The 19,688-nt window shown below is 42.9% G+C and overlaps 1 pseudogene; it reads right to left on the reverse strand.

The window, feature by feature from the left end:
- Positions 1-19,391, reverse strand: part of LOC114232428 (high mobility group protein B1-like) — a 29,992-nt pseudogene extending 10,601 nt beyond the window's left edge.
- Between the last annotated feature and the right edge of the window lie 297 nt (positions 19,392-19,688).

Here is a 19,688-nt window from a genome sequence, read left to right on the forward strand (position 1 = left end):
TTGATCCCTAGTAGGGGATGTTCAGGAGGCAGCCAACCAATGATTGATTCTCTTTTATCATTGAAATTTCTCTCTCTCTCTCTCCCTTTCTGAAATCAATCCAATCTAATAAAAGAGTAATATGCAAATTGACCGTCACTCCAACACACAAGATGGCTGCCACCATGTGGTCAAAGATGGCTGCACCCATGTGGGCACAAGATGGCCAGCAGGGGAGGGCAGTTGGGAGGGACCAGGCCTGCAAGGGAGGGCAGTTGGGGGAGATCAAACCTGCAGGGGAGGGCAGTTAGGGGTGACCAGGCCAGCAGAGGAGGGAAGTTGGGGGTGACTGGGCCTGCAGGGAAGGGCAGTTGGGGGGGACCCAGGCCTGTAAGTGAGAGCAGTTGGGGGGGACCAGGACTGCAGGGGAGGGAAGTTGGGGGCAATCAGGTTGGCAGGGAGCAGTTAGGCATCAATCAGGCTGGCAGGGGAGTGGTGAGGGGGTAATCGGGCTGGCAGGCAGAAGCATTTAGGGGCAATCAGGAAGGCAGGCAGGCAAGCAGTTGGGAGCCAGCAGTCCTGGATTGTGAGAGGGATGTCCGACTGCCCATTTAGGTCCGATCTGGACCTAAATGAGCAGTCGGACATCCCTCAAGGGGTCCCAGATTGGAGAGGGTGCAGGCTGGGCTGAGGGACACACACCCCCGTGCACGAATTTCGTGCACCGGGCCTCTAGTAAAAATATATTAAAAAAAATAAGTCATATATTCATGGGGAGAAAGCTTAAAGATGGCTTTTATTTTTCTGTTAGTGATCCCTGAACAAGATCAGATGTAAGGTATATAGTGTATTAAGGCTACTGGACCCACAATGTAGGAAAACTAAGTTTTCTTGACTCTTTAGTGCCCATCAGCACCATTTCTGTCATGCCCTTTTTTGAATATTGGTGGTGGCATAGAGATGTGACAAATAATTGGCTATTGCTTTCTTTTTTCTGGACACACAGCATATGTAGCCCAAGATCATTGTAACTTTGATGTTTCCTATTTTCAACTCAGAACTCTTCTATACACTATGACCCAAATGATTAGAATTGAAATAATATAACCTATTAGCTGTCTTTGTGCAAGAAGAAATTAAGCCTCATAAGAATACCAGTATATTTGGAAACCCCAGTTGGATCTACCAAAGACAGGAATGTTCAAGAACCAGGTGGATTTCCAGTGCAAACATTTGCTGATTGCATCTTTGATTTAATTACTATAATTTATCTTTTGTGCTATTAAGTGCTCCTTTTTAAATATCAGCACATTAGATTGAAAGTTCATTGGGTTTTTGCCAAAATCTTCTCTATCAGTCCTGCATCTTTGTTATTTTAGGCAGTGTCCTGTGCAAATCAAAATCTGTTTTTGTTACGCTTCTTTCCTTCTGGTGCAGGTGCAGTGAATTGGCCTCAAATAAGGCCAAATTTTAAACCCCAGGACAAACTCAGCCAAAAGATCTCAGTACATCAATTACACTTCGCACATCAATGAAATCTCATGCCCAAAGAAAAGCAGAGAGGGAAAAATGACAAATTAGCTGTGTTCCCCACTCTGTGGACTCAACACCCTTTCCCCCCTACCCCAAGTCAACAATGAGCTCTGGCTATGACATGACAAGCCTGAGGCACAGTGCCAGCGGGATCTAGAAAGTTCTGTCTTTCCAAATGTGAGCCAGTGTTAATCTGAGGTCTGATGTCCTGGGTTTCAGTATTTAGTCTTGGTCTTGCTGTTAATCAGCTTTTACATGCCTCGCTTTTCTTATTTGTAAGATAAAAAGTATCTAAAATATATTATTCTACTGAGTTCCTTCTTACTTCTTTCTCCTGCTCTCTCTTTTTAAATGGACCCTAAGGTTTGAACTGAACAGAACTATGACTCTAAACAGGGGGTGATAGAAAGCCTCTCCATGCCCTTCCTTCATATTCATTACAGCATAACTGACATTGTGTTTTTTGTTTTTTTAATCTTTTTGCACCTTTAAGCTGTGCAGAAAGAGATGAATGCCCATAGATAAAGAAAAGACAAACACGAAAAAGCAAATATTCTAAAAACTGAGAAAAAGGCATGAACAAAAAATTTATAAACGAATAAATATAGAAGAACAGACATGTGGGAATGTATTGAAGCTCAGTGGTAGTCATTCCAATTCATAATATCATTTTCATGCACCAAAATAGCATTTAAAAAATGCTGATACTCAATGCTGATGAGACAAGAGTGGGGTTTACATTGCTACTCAGATTGTAAATTATTAAGACTTTTCATGAAAAATAATTTAGCAATATGTACCAAGAGCCTCTTGGTCCATTGTTTTCCCTTTTAGGATTTATTCTAGGAATCCTTATCCTTTAAAAAAGTTGAATAAATATTTCTGTAAAATATATTATTAGTAAGAATAAAAAATTAGAAGCAACATAAATATGCAACAATAGCGTTAAATAAATGATAGTATATTGAGGTGCCATAGTACATGGTCATTTAAAGTGACATATTAAAGAACAGTTAATGTTAACTGAATGAAATAATTATGTAGTAGAATCTACCAGAAGTATATTATGATTTTAATTATGTAAGTATATATATACCAATCAAAGATAATATATCAACATCAATCACTGTTAAATGTTTTAAGTGGATTTAGAAATGTTTTCACATTTCTCCTTTAACTCTATATTCTCTAATGTAGAAATGAGAATATATTTTTACAATAAACATACTAAAAAGTAATATTTAGGACTTTTAAGTACAATTTTTATTTTTATATTGTTAATATGTCAAATTATGATGTGCCTAACAATAAATCAAAATAAACAGATTTTGTCAGATGTTTTCTAATTTCAAATTGTACTTGCACAAAGCACACTTTGTTACTACCAGTTATAATGAGTTAAGAAAAGATATTCTGGGGATTAATTAATTCATAAATGTAAAGAAAACAATTAATATTTTTAGTCTAAAAACAGATGAAAAGATGACAAATAAGACATTCTTTTTTTATCTTCCCCTCTATTATTTCTCTCTGGGAATGAATAGTTTTGTCAGAAGCATTAACTCTCTAAGTCAGTTTGGACGTCTTTTTATTGTCCTTTAGGGAAATACTGGTCCAGTGATCTAAAAGTGATAAAGCAGCATTCTGTGTGCCTGACATATAGTAAGTCCTCACTCAACCTTGTTGAAAGGTTCTGCGACTTAAAAAAAAAAGAAGTGTAATGAAACCAATTTTACCATATGCTAATTAGTACAAAGAAGAGTTAAGTTCCTTTGGAAATGACATTATTGGGCGACCTGCTATACTTATTTAGAAGGTTTAATATTCTCTCCCATAGTTCTTTAGGAGGAGCATGAATATTACTTTGAGTTTGTCAACTTTTCCTTATTTTTAAAAATAAATGTTTCAAGACATTTTAAAACATATTTTTACATTAATATACTTCTCAATAAAAGCTGCTCCAATATTGGACAATTTCACAAGTAGTCAAATTCTTACAAGCAAAAGGTTTGTTACTTGGTGTTGATTTCCAATTGAGCTTGTATTTGAGATGTAAATGTTGTTTTGAAGACATGCTCCCATTACAAGTAAATTGGGTATCTTCACTCCACACCCTTTTCAATCATGTGGAGTTGCTGATTCTGGTTTTACAGAGATTCATTTTAATTCCCAGCAAAATAAAACAAAGAACACAATAGAGGACAATGCTCCAGGTTACATCATCTGACATGGATATCAGATTAGAAATTTTCTTTCATAAGCAGACTGTTTATATAGTCTGCTTAGTCTATAGTTTATAAGATAGCACACATTTTCTAGCCCTCCATTGAAAAACTGCATTGCGTGTGAAATTGTCTAGAGGCTAGTTACTTATGGGCCTGACTCAAACTATAGGAAATAAAAACGTATTAGCCAATTGTAACAAACGGAAGTGCTTATTAAATGAATATTAGTGCAAAAACAATACACAGTTCCTACCATCCATGAAATATGTATTGTCTTTTGAAGACATCATTTTGATGCAGGAGGAATTAATGGGCCAGGTTTTCCCAGATACGAGTGGAAGTGAGGTGGAGGTTCTTGAGGCACCGCTGACATAAGCATTTTCAGAGCCCTCCACGGGAGGATAGGATGTGGATGACTTTATTGGCGTGGAGTTAACATTTCTCAGGTTCCAAAGTCCCCTGCCCCTTAAGCCAGTTCTGAAAGGCGGGGTGGGCAGCTGGGAGTTCAGCAGAGCCAGAAACAAGGTCACTGTCCAGAGTCTCCGCTCCATGTTGAAGCCAGGTGTGGTTCATCATTGAGGCCAGATTAAAGTCAATTAGTCCAGGTGTGGAGTCCAACATGGCTGTGTGCCATGTGGGCACAGGGACTAGCAGCCCCCTGCAGCAGGAGTCCCAAGAGGGCAAGCACATGAGAAAGAGAGTTCACTTCTTTGTTTAGAAGTTTAAATATTAAACTTGCTTGCAGTGGCCATGCCCATCCTGGCCAATTACCTGTTTCTAGGTGTGATTGACAGACAAGCCCCTTCCCATGTCACTCAGACCTTACTGGGCATGCATCTAATCTGCTGTTGTCCAGTCCCTTCCCCCATCCATCAGTGCGAAACAAAGGTTTTGGCAAAGCTGTATAAATGTCACGTCTCTATCTAGTCTTTCCTTTCCTCCTTTGCTGTTAAATAATAACCAGGTTATTACAATGGCATCAATTTCACCTTATCGTGAGGCTTTTTAATAACTGCATTTGAACAGTTGCTGTATTTTGGATAAGAATGTTCTAATCTAATAAAGATACTAAGGAACTCAGGTTATGCAATAAATCCATAAGTTAGTGAAAGGATATTTCAAAAAAATTGGGCTCTCTTTAAGCAGGTGAAGTTTTATATTCCCTATTTACCAGAGGGGAAACCAAGCTTACATACTGAGTCCTATGCAAAAATCAACACAGGCTGTAGCAGAGTGGCATGAAGACTTGCCTCCTGATTTCCTTTTCTCACATACAATATTACCTCAACTAGAATCCAAGTTCCTCTTTGTGAATGAGCAGCAGTCCCGTTAGCCAGGGAGCCCTGGATTGAATATGAGGATTATTTGTTCTACCCAGTGTTTGTTTGCTCTGTTGTTAATCAGTAGGTTTCTTCGTGGGTCTGTTGTTAATCAGTAGGTTTCTTTGGCTGTAATATAAAGCACTGTGACTGAAGCCACTCATATTTTGTCTGTCAGTATGAAATAATGAGAATACTCTTCTTTCTTCCACTCACTGCATAAATCCTTTTAAAAAATCAATTTGAACTGCATCAAATGTCAAATTTATTTATGCCTAAAATGTAGTAGGCTTGTTCAGATGTCTCTAATTTTTACATTTGACTGTTAAATATATCTTTTAAATTAGTAAGTGGGTTGTTTATAATATTTTATGAAATGAGTGTTTCTTGTAAAAAACTTAAAAGAAGGAAAAGTCCATATCACATTTTTGATAAATTGTATTTAATCTTTAAGTATTTATATAAACTTACTTGCCTCGTTTATTAAAGTGGTTTAAAACATGTACTGACCATGGACAATGTCCTACACACTGTGAGAGGACTGAATGAAATTTGTATGTGTGTGTTCTGCTCTCAAGTCACTGACATTTTGATGGTGCAGAGATATAATGCAGGAAGTTCTATTTTTGAGAAATAACATGGAGCTTAGGGTTGCCTTCACGCTCAAAAATCCACATATAACTTTTGACTCACCTCAAACTTAGGCTATTAGTAAATAGCCTACTATTTACCAGAAGTCTTACAATGTAATAAATGGTTGATTAATACATATTTTGTATATTATATGTATTATATACTTTATCTTATAATAAAGTAAGCTAGAGAAAACAAAATGTTATTAAGAAAATCATGCCTCAGAACAAAAAGTGATTTGTATTTGTGAATGTGAAATTTGTAAAACTTGAGTCTTTCCAATGTGCTGTAATGTGTACTTTATTGTAAACTGCTCCAGTCTCAATAAAATAATTTTGGGGGTGTGGAAAAAGAAAATCATATACAGTACTATATGTATTTATTGAAACAAATTCATGTAAATTTGAACTGTACAGCTCAAACCCTTATTGTTCAAGGGCCAACTATATATATATATATATATGTATATATATATATATATATATACATATATATATACACACACACACACACACACACACACACACACATACACACACACACACACACACACACACACACACACACACACACTGAGTGGCCAGATTATTATCACAACCTGATGTTTGTAGGCAAATTAGCCATACACTGCATCGTATGGGATATGGAAGCCGAAGACCTGTTCTAACACCTTTGCTGTCTGCAGGTACCAAGATAAAACGTCTCCAATTTGCACAGGAACACAAGGATTGGACAGTCGAGCATTGGAAAAATGTCATGTGGTCCAATGAATCACGTTTCCAGTTTCATCATGCAAATGGCAGAGTGAGAATTTGGCGGAAACAGCATGAAAGCATGCACCCCACATGCATGAGTACAAACCTTCAAGCAGGTGGGGGCAGTGTTATGGTTTGGGGCATGTTTTCCTGGCATGATTTTGGGCCCTTTAATTCGTGTGGAACAAAGTCTGAATAGCACAACATACCTAAGTATCATTGCTGATCAAGTTCATCCTATCATGTTGATGGCGTATCCCAATGGAGATGGCTTCTTCCAACAAGGCAATGGGCCATGCCACGGTGCTCGTATTGTGCAGGAGTGGTTTCAAGAACATGAGGGAGACTTTACCTTGCTTAGGTGGCCCCCACAATCACCAGATCTCAATCCAATTGAGCATTTGTGGGACGAAGTCAAAAGAGCCATCAGGCAGCTGGTTCCACAACCATCAAATCTCACAGAACTGGACAGTGCTATTCATCAGGCATGGTGTCAGATTCCTCGCATCACCTTTCAGCATCTCGTGGAGTCAATGCCAAGAAGAATCGCCGCAGTATTAAAGGCAAAAGGTGGCCCAATGAAGTACTGATGGGGTGGTCATAATAATCTGGCCACTCAGTGTGTATATATAATAGGTAGTATATATAATTTATATGTAATAAAATATGTTATCTTCTTTTCTTACTTCACAATATAATGAACATTTTCTCAATTCATTAAAATTTTTGTAACAGTATCATTTACTAGTAATGTTTGCATAATATTTCAAGGTATGGGTGTCCTTAATTTTATTTAGACATTCCACAATCTCTATTATAAAAACCCCTTGGTCGTGACGCCATCACGCTGTAATGACCAAAGACTGATCACCAGGAGGCTGTGTGCATGGCGAGGCGCACACGGGTGGGCGGGGACTTGACTCTGAGTCTCGCAGCTCCAGCGGGACTTCATGCTGGGTCCCATGGGCACCGGTGGGACTTGACGCTGCATCTCCGTGGGCACTGGTGGGACTTGACTCTGGGTCCCACAGTGCACCAGGTCTGGGTATCACGTGATTTTGCGTGCTGGGTCCCTAGTAATAAATATGTTGGTTCTTTATTTTTATAAATTATTAGAGGCCTGGTGCACTAATTGGTGCATGGGTGGGGTCCCTCAGCCTGGCTGGCGATCAAGGCCTATTGGGGCCGTCTCGTCCAGTCCGGGGGGAAGGACTGCAGGAGGTTGGCTGGCTGTGGGAGGTTGGCTGTGGAGCGCACTGACCACCAAGGAGCAGCTCCTGCATTGAGTGTCTTCCCCCTGGTGGTCAGTGTGCATCATAGTGACCAGTCGACCGGTTGTTTGGTTGAATGATTGTAATGGTCACTTAGGCTTTTATATATATAGATTAAGTAAAAAAATCTTGATACTTATATTTTTTGCTTCTTAAAATTTAGAATAAGTTTCTACAAGAAAACTTTTGTGTCAAAAGCTTAGAAATGATCAAAATTTAATACAATACACGAATTACTTTCCAGAAAGACTTACACCATCATCCATACTAATAAAAGGGTAATATACCAATTAGACTGGATATATCAGATGTCTTTCAGATGTCCTTCTGGACGACCTTCTGGACAAAAGCCATGGTGGCGGTGGCTGAGGCAGAGGCAGTTAGGGACAATCAGGTAGGCAGGCAGAGGTAGTTAGGGGCAATCAGGCCAGCAGGGGAGAGTGGTTAGGGGCGATTAGGCTGGCAGGGGAGAGCAGTTAGGGGTGATGAGGCCGGTAGGGGAGAGCGGTAGGCAGAGGCAGTTAGGGGCATCAGGCAGGCAGGCAGGCAGAGGTGGTTAGGGGAGACCAGGCAGGCATGCAGAGTGGTTAGGGGAGATCTGGCAGTCAGGCAGGTGAGCAGTTAGGTGCCAGCGGTCCCAGATTGTGAGAAGGATGTCTGATTGCTGGTTTAGGATTGGGCCTAAACTGGCAGTCAGACATCCCCCGAGGGGTCCCAGATTGGAGTGCATGCAGGCTGGGCTGAGGGACCCCCCCCACCCAGTGCACGAATTTCATGCACCAGGCCTCTAGTCCTATATAATAAAAGCCTAATATGCTAAGTGTCTGGTCGTCTGGTTGTCCATTCAACCAATCAAAGGGTAATATGCTAATGATATACTAAGGCCCTCAACCACTTGCTATGACAATCACTGACCACCAGAGGGCAGACTCTCAATGGAAGAGCTGCCCCCTGGTGGTTAGTGTGCTCCCACAAGGGGAGTGTTGCTCAGCCAGAAGCTGGACTCATGGCTAGTGAGCGCAGCAGCAGTGACAGGAGCTTCTCCTGCCTCTGTGACAGCGCTAAGGATGTCCAACTGCCAGACTGTGAGAGGGCGCAGGCTGGGTTGAGGGACCCCCCCTGAGTGCATGAATTTTGTGCACTGGGCCTGTAGTTATAGTATATTAGAGTGACAATCATACCACTCTATGCCAATATTCTATGTCACTTAAAAAATTTATTGCTAACATTTTTGTTGAAAACTGGTACTCCTTGTTTTAATTTATATTTCCTTATTAGTAAATTTGTATATTTAAAATGTGTCCATACATATAAAAGTATATGCAAAAAAATTACTAAAGACCTCAACCCAGATTGGAATCCAGGAGCCTATAGGGGGAGCTCTCATACCCTACAGTGATTGCAAAGCCCTACAGGAGTAAATTTTTGGTTATAAGAGTGCCTACTAAATCCCTCTTCCTCTTTGTAAAAGAACTAGAGGCCCGGTGCACGAAGTTTGTGCACAGGGGTGTGTGTCCCTCAGCCGAGCCTGCACCCTCTCCAATCTGGGACCCCACGAGGGATGTCTGACTGCCTGGACTGCTGGCTCCCAACTGCTTGCCTGCCTGTCTTCCTGATTGCCCCTAACCACCTCTGCCTGCCAGACTGATCACCCCCTAACCACTCCCTTGTCAACCTGATTGATGCCTAACTGCTCCCCTGCCAGCTTGATTGCCCCTAACTGCCCTCCCCTGCAGGCCTGGTCCCCCCCAACTGCCCTTCCCTGCAGGCCCGGTTGCCCCCAACTTCCCTCCTCTGCCAGCTTGGTCACCCTTAACTGCCCTCTCATGCAGGCTGGATTGCCCCCAACTGCCCTCCCTTGCAGGCCTGGTCCCTCCCAACTGCCCTCCCATGCTGGCCTGATCGCCCACAACTGCCCTCCCCTGTAGGCCTGATCCCTCCCAACTTCCCTACCCTGCTGGCCATCTTGTGGTGGCCATCTTGCATCCACATGGGGGCAGCCATCTTTGATCACATGGAGGCAGCCATCTTGTGTGTTGGAGTGATGGTCAATTTGCATATTACTCTTTTATTAGATAGGATAGAGGCCTGGTGCACGGGTGGGGGCCAGCTGGTTTGCCCTGAAGGGTGTCCTGGATCAGGGTGAGGGTTCCCTTGGGGTGTGGGGCGACCTGGGCTAGGGGCCTGTGGTGGTTTTCAGGCTGGCTACACCCCCTGGTGACCCAAGTGGAGGCCCTGGTATCTGGGATTTATTTATCTGCTATAATTGAAACTTTGTAGCCTTGAGTGGAGGCTAAGGCTGGTCAGGAAGTTTGGCTTCCTCCATCACCAGGGAAACCCAAGCCTCCTGCTTGCTCCATGACCACAGCCATTTTTGTTGGGATTTATTTATCTTCTATAATTGAAACTTTGTAGCCTTGAGCAGAGGCCTGGGCCGGCCAGGGTGTGCAGGAAGCTTGGCTTCCTCCATTGCTGGGGAAACCCACTCCTCCTGCTCGCTCTGTGGCTGCAGCCATCTTGGTTGGGTTAATTTGCATACTTGCTCCTGATTAGCTGGTGGGTGTGGCTTGTGGGTGCAGCAGAGGTACGGTCAATTTGCATATCACTCTTTTATTAGATAGGATTTTTCTTTTCTTTTTTTTTTTAAATACTAGAGGCCCAGTGCATGATTGAATCATGCACATGTAGGGTCCCCTACATGCTTTCGCTTTTCGCGGTGGAGCTGGGTGCCTGTCTGCTGGTGCACCAGGCCTTTCAGAAGCCTCCGGCTCTGCGGAGGCTTCTGAAAGGCCTGGTGCCAGAGCAGACAGGCACCCAGCTCCCACGCTTTTGATGGTCCGCGGCCACTGAGGGGGGCTACCCAGACATGCCTCGTGGGGTCCCAGATTGGAGAGGGTGCAGGCTCGGCTGAGGGACACACACCCCTGGACACCCAGCTGCACCTCTCAATGGCCGCTGAGGGGGGCTGCCATGGACACCTGGCTACCCTGCCATTGAGAGGCGCAGCTGGGTGTCCACGGCAGGCCCCCTCAGCGGCCGCGGATCTGGCCATTGAGAGGCACAGGGGGCGGGACTCCCGCCCCCTGTGCCTCTCAACGGCAGGGTAGCCCCCCTCAGTGGCAGCAGATCCGTGCCTCTCAATGGCTGGATAGGCCACCCCGAGTCCCGCCCCCCAGCCTCCCGCCGCCCAATCGTGGGCGTAGCGGAGTGATGGTAATTTACATGTTACTCTATTATTAGATAGGATATTTTATTGATTTTTTACAGAGAGGAAGGTTGAGGGATAGAGAGTTAGAAACATCGATCAGCTGCCTCCTGCACATCCCCTACTGGGGATGTGCCTGCAAACAAGGTACATGCCCTTGACCAGAATTGAACCTGGGACCTTTCAGTCTGCAGGCCGACGCTCTATCCACTGAGCCAAACCGGTTAGGGCAGGATTTTTCTTCTATAGAACTTGTAGGAGGCTCACCATGGCTGCATGGTCAAGATTACCATTTTTCCTTTTTTTCCTGAGTAAACCCTTTATGTTGGAGAAATAACTAGCTGTCTTTTTTTGTTTAAGTTCACCATATATAAATTTATCATCATGCATATATTATATATTAAGCTTTGTTTAATTTAATTTTTTCTTTTTAAATATATTTTTACTGATTTCAGAGAGGAAGGGAAAGGGCGAGAGAGATAGAACATAAATGATGAGAGAGAATCATTGATTGGCTGCCTCCTACATGTCCCCCACTGAGGAACGAGCCTGCAACCCAGGAATGTACCCTGTCTGGGAATCAGACCCTGATCTCCTGATTCATAGGTTGATACTCAACCATTGAGCCACACTGACTGGGCTTGCTTTGTGTTTAATTTTTTTTTTTTTTTTACAGAGAGGAAGGGGGAGGGATAAAGAGTTTGAAACATCGATGAGAGAGAAGCATTGATCAGCTGCCTCCTGCACACCCCCCACCGGGGTGTGCCCGCAACTAAGGTACATGCCCTTGACCGGAATCGAACCTGGGACCCTTCAGTCCGCAGGCCAACGCTTTATCCACTGAGCCAAACCGGTTAGGGCATTTGTGTTTAATTTTAATAAAGAATTAGTTGATGTCTTTTGCTTAATGTTTTTTGAATCTTTTTGTTTTTGACTTGTAAGATTTTAAAATTTGTTAATCCATTGCTATGGTTATGGTAAGTATTTTTTCCATTTTGTTTCCCTGTAATAGTTTTTACATTGCTTTTTAGGAGCTGTAGAAATTTTGACTTTTTTATTTTGTTTTGGTGGATGGTAGAATGATTTTGTGAGTTGAAAACTCTGTGCTATCCAGATAGCACTTTTTCATAGTTTTAATATTTAGAGTAATTTCTTTAATAGATATGGAATTAACCTGATGTATTTATGAAGGGGGTAATTTTTTCGCCAGCAGTAGATTTTTTCTAATACTTTTTATTGAATAGTCCAGTCACCTTGTTTTCATTCAAAATGTTTACATATTTCTTCAAAAATTTTAATAGCTTTTGCAATATATACTAAGTTATATGTTTCAGGATATTTTGATAAATCCTATTTCCATATACAAAGAAATAAAAATATTATAAAGGAGCTAAATTTATACTGCACAGATTGCTTTTGTCTTTCCTATGTTTATTCTTTTGCCACTTATATTTATTAACAAATCTAATTTTTAGATGATTTTTATAAAAAATAAACTTTAATATATTTACTTTCAACAAAAGAAAACAATGCTCCTAATATAAATTGTTTTTTAAATGGTTTGTCTTTTCTCTCAGATATTAAACACCCAAAGGTATATTTTCATCCTTTGCTTTTTTGTTTTTATAAGTGACATATTTTATCACTGCCATTTGTGAAGGTTTCGAATGCATGTGCATCCAGATATTTCAGCCAGCCATTTGAGGACTTGCTCAAGTGATGATTCTGTGGATTGGAAAGCATCCTATATTTTGATTTATTCTGTGACTAGACAGATATCAGGAATGATGCTGCCAGTCAAACATTGTCTTTAAAAAATTCAACAATTTTAAAATACCAAAAATACATAATATATTCAGATTTGCTACTTTTCCTTATCAGTAGCAATTCTTGACCATTTCTGTTCAACCCCTCTATCTTTTCAGAACGTAGAATTTAATGGGGGAAGGAACCATTCCCTATCAAGTTATAGTTTTTCTTTGTATAAAACTTTATTATGTAGGATAAGTCAAATTAAAGAATTGGTTTGGAGTAGCTTAGGGTGAAGAGAGTAGTTTTAAAAATAAAGTGAATTTGAAAGACTGAAAAACCCCGGATAGGAAGAAAGCCTGAGAGTGACCAGGGCAGCATCCTGTCAGAGGGAATAATTTTTCTTCAGTGTGCCTAATAAAGTATATGTGAGTGGTTAGAAATGAGACCAAAAAAGGCAACTAAGAAATTTTCTCATTTTTTATTCTCTCCAAAATTTTGAGTTCAGAGGGCCTAAAAGGGAGGAGTTTAGAGACTGCTAGATAGAAAGAACATGGAGTGTTTTTTTTCCCTTCCAAATAATGTTGAATTTGGAGAAGTGTATCATTTAAGCAATGCACACTTGACTAAAGCAATCCAATCTATTTGAGTTATTTTAGAATGCAGTTCTGGGATATGAGGACTATAGGTTTTTCCTCTTGTCAAGGTTGAGATTTTATTCAGATGCAACTAATATTTCCCATTGGGTATCTATATCATAAAAGGCCTGTGGTCGTGATGCCATCATGGCGTCACAACCAACTGCCGGACTCACCAGGGGTGCATTGATGGGTCCCGTGGCAGGCGGGACTTCTGGGTCCCACAGTGGCCACGGCAAGTGGGATTTCTGGAGTGTCGTGGAGCGCCGGCAGTGTTTGAGGAGCGTTGCGGGCTGCCAGCAGTGTCCGTGGAGCGTGCTAGGCTTTGCGGGGTGGCAGATATGGCCTGGATGGCAGGTTAGGCCTAGTGGACCCTACACATGCATGATTTAATCGTGCACTGGGCCTCTAGTATCAGCAATAAAGAGAGTAAACTTATGGGCAAAGAATTTTGGTCTCTTGAGCTCTGGTCAATAATCCTATCTAATAAAAGAGTAATATGCAAATTAACTGTCATTCTGTGACAAAATGGCGGCACCCATAGCCACAAGATGGCGGCGCCCAGTCCCCTCAGCCCAGCTGCTGGAGTGTTTGGGCCTGTTGGCCTGGCCAGGGGTCCTGGAGACCAAGCAGAGAGGTGGGATCTGCCCACTCCGGTAGCAGACCAAGCCTTGCTGCGCTGCCGCCTCTGGAGTGTCTGGGGCTGAGCAGCGAGGCTGGAGTGTTTGGACCTGTCGGCCTGGCCAGGGGTCACGGGAACCAAGGGGAGAGGCGGGATCCACTGGATCCAGCCTCATTGCTCCCCAGCCTCTGGAAGTGTCTGGGCCTGTCAGCCCCTCCATGAGGGTGGATGCTGCGTCCAGGGGGCACATGGAAGTGGGCAGGGAGTTGACTCTGGGTCTTTTGGCACAGGGGGACTTGATGCTGTGTCCCAGTTTGTGCTGGCCCAGACTCTGACAGCAGGGAGGAGGAAGTGCCACCCCCACAGAATCAGCCAGAATCAGCCACTGGTCAGACAGCTCTCAGTGGCCTGATAGCCATCTGACAGCAGGGAGGAGGAAGTCCCACCCCTAGAGAATTAGCTGTTGGTCAGACAGCTGTCTGCCACCTGACAGCCAGGACTCTCATTCACCTGACAGCAGGGAGGTGGGACTATGTCTAAACATCTACTATTGATACAAGGTAGCTCTGCAGCCGAAAGAAGCCGGCATTATTGACAGAAAATGTCTGAAGACCAATGTGCGTCTGATCTTGAAGGCAGGCAGGTGAGCAGTTGGGAGCCAGCAGTCCTGGATTGTGAGAGGGATGTCCGACTGCCCGTTTAGGCCCGATCCCAGTAGGAGGATCGGGCCTAAACGGGCAGTCGGACATCCCTCGAGGAGTCCCAGATTGGAGAAGGTGCAGGCTGAGCTGAGGGACACCCTCCCCCCCCGTGCACAAATTTCATGCACCAGGCCTCTAGTAATAATTACAACAGCAGCAATAATAAACATATTAATTGCACCCTTATCACATAACAGGTACCATTTAAAACACTTTAGATATACTGATTAATTAAATCCTTACCACTATCCTATAAAATGTGTGTGTTTTTTTTTTTTTTAATTTAGCTTATGAGACTGAGGCCCAGAGAGGTTAAGTAACTTGTCCAACATAATGCAGCTAATAGAATAGGTGGAGTATAATTTAATTAAACAAAATCCTGCAGCCTTTAATTAAACTATATGAATAGCAACAGAAGAAATAATATTGAGAAAATAGGTTTTGAATCTGATGTTTGTAAGAACCCCAGCTGGCCAACTTTAAGTCTGCTGGTTAGCGTTCTTAACCACTCAATGGTAATTCTTTTTTGGAATGAGGTATGGTGAGGAAAGTGAAAGAATGATGATCGTTAGTGAGTGCTTTCAAGGCTCTGAAAATTTCTAATGGAATCTTTTCTCAACAAGTAAGAAGTCCATCATCAAGTATGGAAAATCAAATTTTAATGTATTTAAATGAAATAATAACTTTTGATATTGTATTTTGAAAATACATTTCAGGGGGTTGAGGAAATATCTCATGATGCTATCAGTATCATAACTTGAAAGAAGTGAACTTTCTTTTTGTAATGATGCTTCAGTGAAGAGGCACTATATTTTCCAGCTGTTGACATTAGGTTATTGACATCATTTACATACTGCATTTTAGAAACCACCTTTTCTCTTTTTATTGTTTAAATACTTAAAGAGAAATTGCATTTTCCTACATTCCCACATGGCGACAGAGAAGAAACAAATATGAAATATTTATTTGAGCTCAAGTTTGGAGAAAGTAATTTAATTTTGTAGAGGTAAACAGGATAGTCTTCACTGGCTAATATTACACAGGGCAATATATTTCTATAAAATATTTGGTGATATAGTACTAATGTGGCTTTTACTTACTTTTCTAGCACAAAATCCTGTAGATTATTTAAACAAAAGGACTTCTTCATAATATAATAGTTATATTATATAATTCTTGTATCATCTTAGATTATTGAAGAAAAGTGTGCATAACTATTAGATAGTTCCATAAGGTACACATCAATCAAATTAGGGATTATAACTTTTAATTTTATATACTTTTATATTAAGTACAAAGTGTTAAATTCACATAACACTTACATATCAACTAAAAATATAGTATTAACTTACTTCTTCACCTCACCCCATCCACTTTCTTCCTGGATTTAATCAGTGTTGAAATTTAGCATGTATACTTCTAGAATTTTACCATATGTAGACAGACATATAGACATAGACATAGATGTAGATACAGATATAGATATGTGGTTCTAAGGTTTTAAAAGGATATAAGGTCATACTATCCCTACTTCTTTTTGCAAATTATTTGTTGCTTAAATATATCTTGATATTTGCTAATATATATTTTAAGTGCTAGTTTTTTAAAAATGTTTTAATAGCATTGTTATTTAAACCATGACCTACTAGAGTTGGCTCTACAATCTCTGTGAGGAATTGGGATCTGAAGAAGCAAAAATGTAAATGGAAGCACCAGCCAACTCAGTGCTGCAGAGCACTTTAAGAGGCTCTGGATGGAGCCTCATCTCTATGGAAATATATTCTTGTTTCATCCTTTAGCAATCATTATCCCTTTCTCCTAAACCAAAACCTATCTCCATCCTATCTTCTTCCAGATGTGTTCTGTAAGATATTTGGTCAGTTGTCCCAGCTGTAGTGCTTTTCATAATGCCCTTCATTCTGTCAGAGGACTTTCACAAAGACAACTGAGTTTGAAATTATAAAGTCACAAAAAATGTTGCACTCTCAGATGCAGCCTGATGCATTTCCTTCTTTTTTTTATTTGAAGGAGGCCCAATATTATCACTTGCATACTTTTGATACCCAGTAATGCCAATCCTGTTTGCCAGAACACAAAGTAAATGACAGAAAAAGAGGCCACAGCTGAGCAAACAGCACTTGTTGAAGAATATACTCATCACTAGATAAAATGGTAGAGCAGTCTTGGCTGCAGCATTTATAATTTTGGCTGGGATTCTCAGTAGAATATGTCTCACCAGTTCTCACTGACTCAGAATTCAAGGCATGGGAAAAATAGAAATACACATTTATTGGCACTTACATATTGTTTACTGTAAAGATAATGATACACACATATCATATGCACATATTTACATACATACTTCAAAAATAAAATTACAACAAATTAGTGTTATGTGGGCATGGTCAGTGTATTAGGTATGCATATGTTTTTAGCATAGATTTCTAAGAGTGGAAATGCTGGGTAAGAGATGATGAGGGACCTGCCAGATTGGTACTACAAATAGAAACTAATCTTTTCAAATACTCAGTTCATTCCTTCTACATATTTCACCAATGATGTTCCGATGAAATCATTCAACCCTCAGCGGGCATATAAGAAGTACAGACTTTAAATCTCATATTATCATGTGCATGGGGAAGATAAAAATTTCACATTTTAAAAAACAAATAAAAAGTAAGTATTATTTTAGGGGGTATTATGAAATTATAATGGAAATTTAGGGGTATGAAAAACCAAAAGGGCTCTAGGATCAAAGAGATTATATTTATAATTTTAATATCCCTGAACTTCTGTTCAGGGATATTAAAATTATAAAGGTAGGACTAGCTTGTTATAGACTAACTCTCTTAAAGAGACTATCTAGACCAGTGGTTCTCAACCTTCCTAATGTCGCGACCCTTTAATACAGTTCCTCATGTTGTGGTGACCCCCAACCATAAATTATTTTCGTTGCTACTTCATAACTGTAATTTTGCTACTGTTAACGAATCATAATGTAAATATCTGTGTTTTCCGATGGTCTTAGGCAACCCTGCTAGCGGTTCTCAATGTGTGGGTCATGAACCACAGGTTGAGAACCGCTGCTGTAGAGCCTAAGACCATCGGAAGGATAGTGGTAATCCTTGCTCAGCCTCGTGAATGTACTTCATGTTCAAGAATGGCACCATTTAAAATAAAACAATAACTTTATTATTTAAAAGGGATTATACAATGGAAAAATGAAGGCCAAAAACAGAAAAAAGAAAATAATAAAAGCAAAACTCACCCAAAACCCCAAAGTAATAAAAAGATCAAAAAAGAAAGTACGCCATGGAGAACATAAAGACAAAATAAGAGCAGTAAAGAAAATGGAAATATCAAGGAGGCGGGGGACGACAAGTTTTTTCCTTGGGACGGGGTGAGCACATTCAACAAGTGGCCCTTGAGTTGTCTCCTCCACAGGCAGCTCCTCCTCTGAGGCAGGAACCAGCGAGGGTCCCGGGGAGGGTTCTTCTTCCAGCGCTGGTGGGGCCTCAGTTGTGTCTGGGGCCGGCCCTGGCTCCACAGCTGCAGCTGGAGAGGCTGCTGGAGGTGGCACAGGCTCTGGAGGTGCACACGCCTCCAGCTCTGCCTCCAGCTCTGCCTCCAGCTCCTCAGGGTGGACTTTGGGTGTTACAGGAGGAGCCACGTCTGCCCCCTGGGCTGGTGCTGGAGTGGTGAGAGGAGAGAAGGTCACCCACGTGCCAGAATTCCCTTGTGCCCCCCAAACACAGAACACAGCTAGAGCCCAGGACCCACCACAGGACGCCCTCCCGCCCAAAGTCCAGCAGGCGGGTGGTCTGAGCCAGTCTTTGCTCCTGGCCAGGCTCTGGGGGGCTCCCTGTGTGTCTGGCAACAATCCCTCCCCATAAGCTCACAGGGACCTCCCCACCCATTCCACCCCCACCGCCCACCTTCTCACCCTTGGGCTCTGCCTCCTTGGGCTCCAGGTCTTCTGGCCTGGTGCGATTTCCGCAGGCACAGCACTGCAGCACTGAGTTGAAAAGTGCCTTCTGCCTGTTGGGACTGAGCGGCTTCGAGGTTGGAGGCTGGTGGGGCCTGTGTGGCTCAGGTGGAGGAGTCCTTCTCCCTGCACCCATGGGCCCTGGTTCCCCAGACCCCCAGGCGGCCACACACACTTCAGGCCTGCGCTGGCCCAAAGCGGTGTGGCTCACCGGCCCCTCCCTGCTGGGCGTGGGGTGGGGGTCTTCATGGACCAGCTGCTGCTCCTCCTTGACCTGCTTTGGCCTCTCCTTGGCCCGGGTTGAGCTCTGCAATGACAGTGATGGGCAGCTGACTGGGCGGACTCAAGCCTGGCCCTGGTCACTGCTGCTTCTGCCCACTGGACCTTCTGCTCCAGGATCGGGTCCAGCCCTGTGTCTACACACACATCCACCCAGGGGAAATGAGACTCACCTCCAGGGCTCAGGATAGACCTCGGGCGGAGGGTGCCACCCACACTCCACATCCACCCAGCCAGCCTTGACCCGGGGTGTGAACATCACTGGTCCTGACCCCCAAACCCAGCCTGTTCCTGTTCTGGACAGACCCTCCCCAGGTGAACACCCCCTTCACCCCCACCCCCCAAACACACGGGGAGGGGACATGGGCTGCTCAGGTGGGATCAGGGCGGTGGCCTGGCCCGAACAAACCTCCTGTGTTACCTCTGAGCGCCGCCGCCGGGAAAAGGGCCACAGGCGTCCTTTGCGCTGAGTCCGGGTCCGGATCCAGCGGCACCATCGTCAGGAAGTGAGGTCACTGGCTGGGTCCCCTTGCCCAAGCACCTCCTCAGACATGAGCAGTGACCTCACCTCCTGACGATGGAGCCCAACAGAACCTGGAGCCCCGGTAACCAGGCAGCCACATTCTATAACTGCCCTTCCCACTCACTCGGATAGAGACCTTGGAGAGGACACCATGTTTTCGTGTTGTCTCCCCGTGTCCCGAGGCCGATGCCTCCAGAGAGGCAGCGATGAGAGTGTGTTTAGTCGTGGCCGCCGCTGGATCCGGACCTGGCACCCTCCGCCCGAGGTCTAT

This window comes from Eptesicus fuscus, chromosome 8, assembly GCF_027574615.1.
Source record: "Eptesicus fuscus isolate TK198812 chromosome 8, DD_ASM_mEF_20220401, whole genome shotgun sequence".
Lineage (NCBI taxonomy): Eukaryota > Metazoa > Chordata > Mammalia > Chiroptera > Vespertilionidae > Eptesicus > Eptesicus fuscus.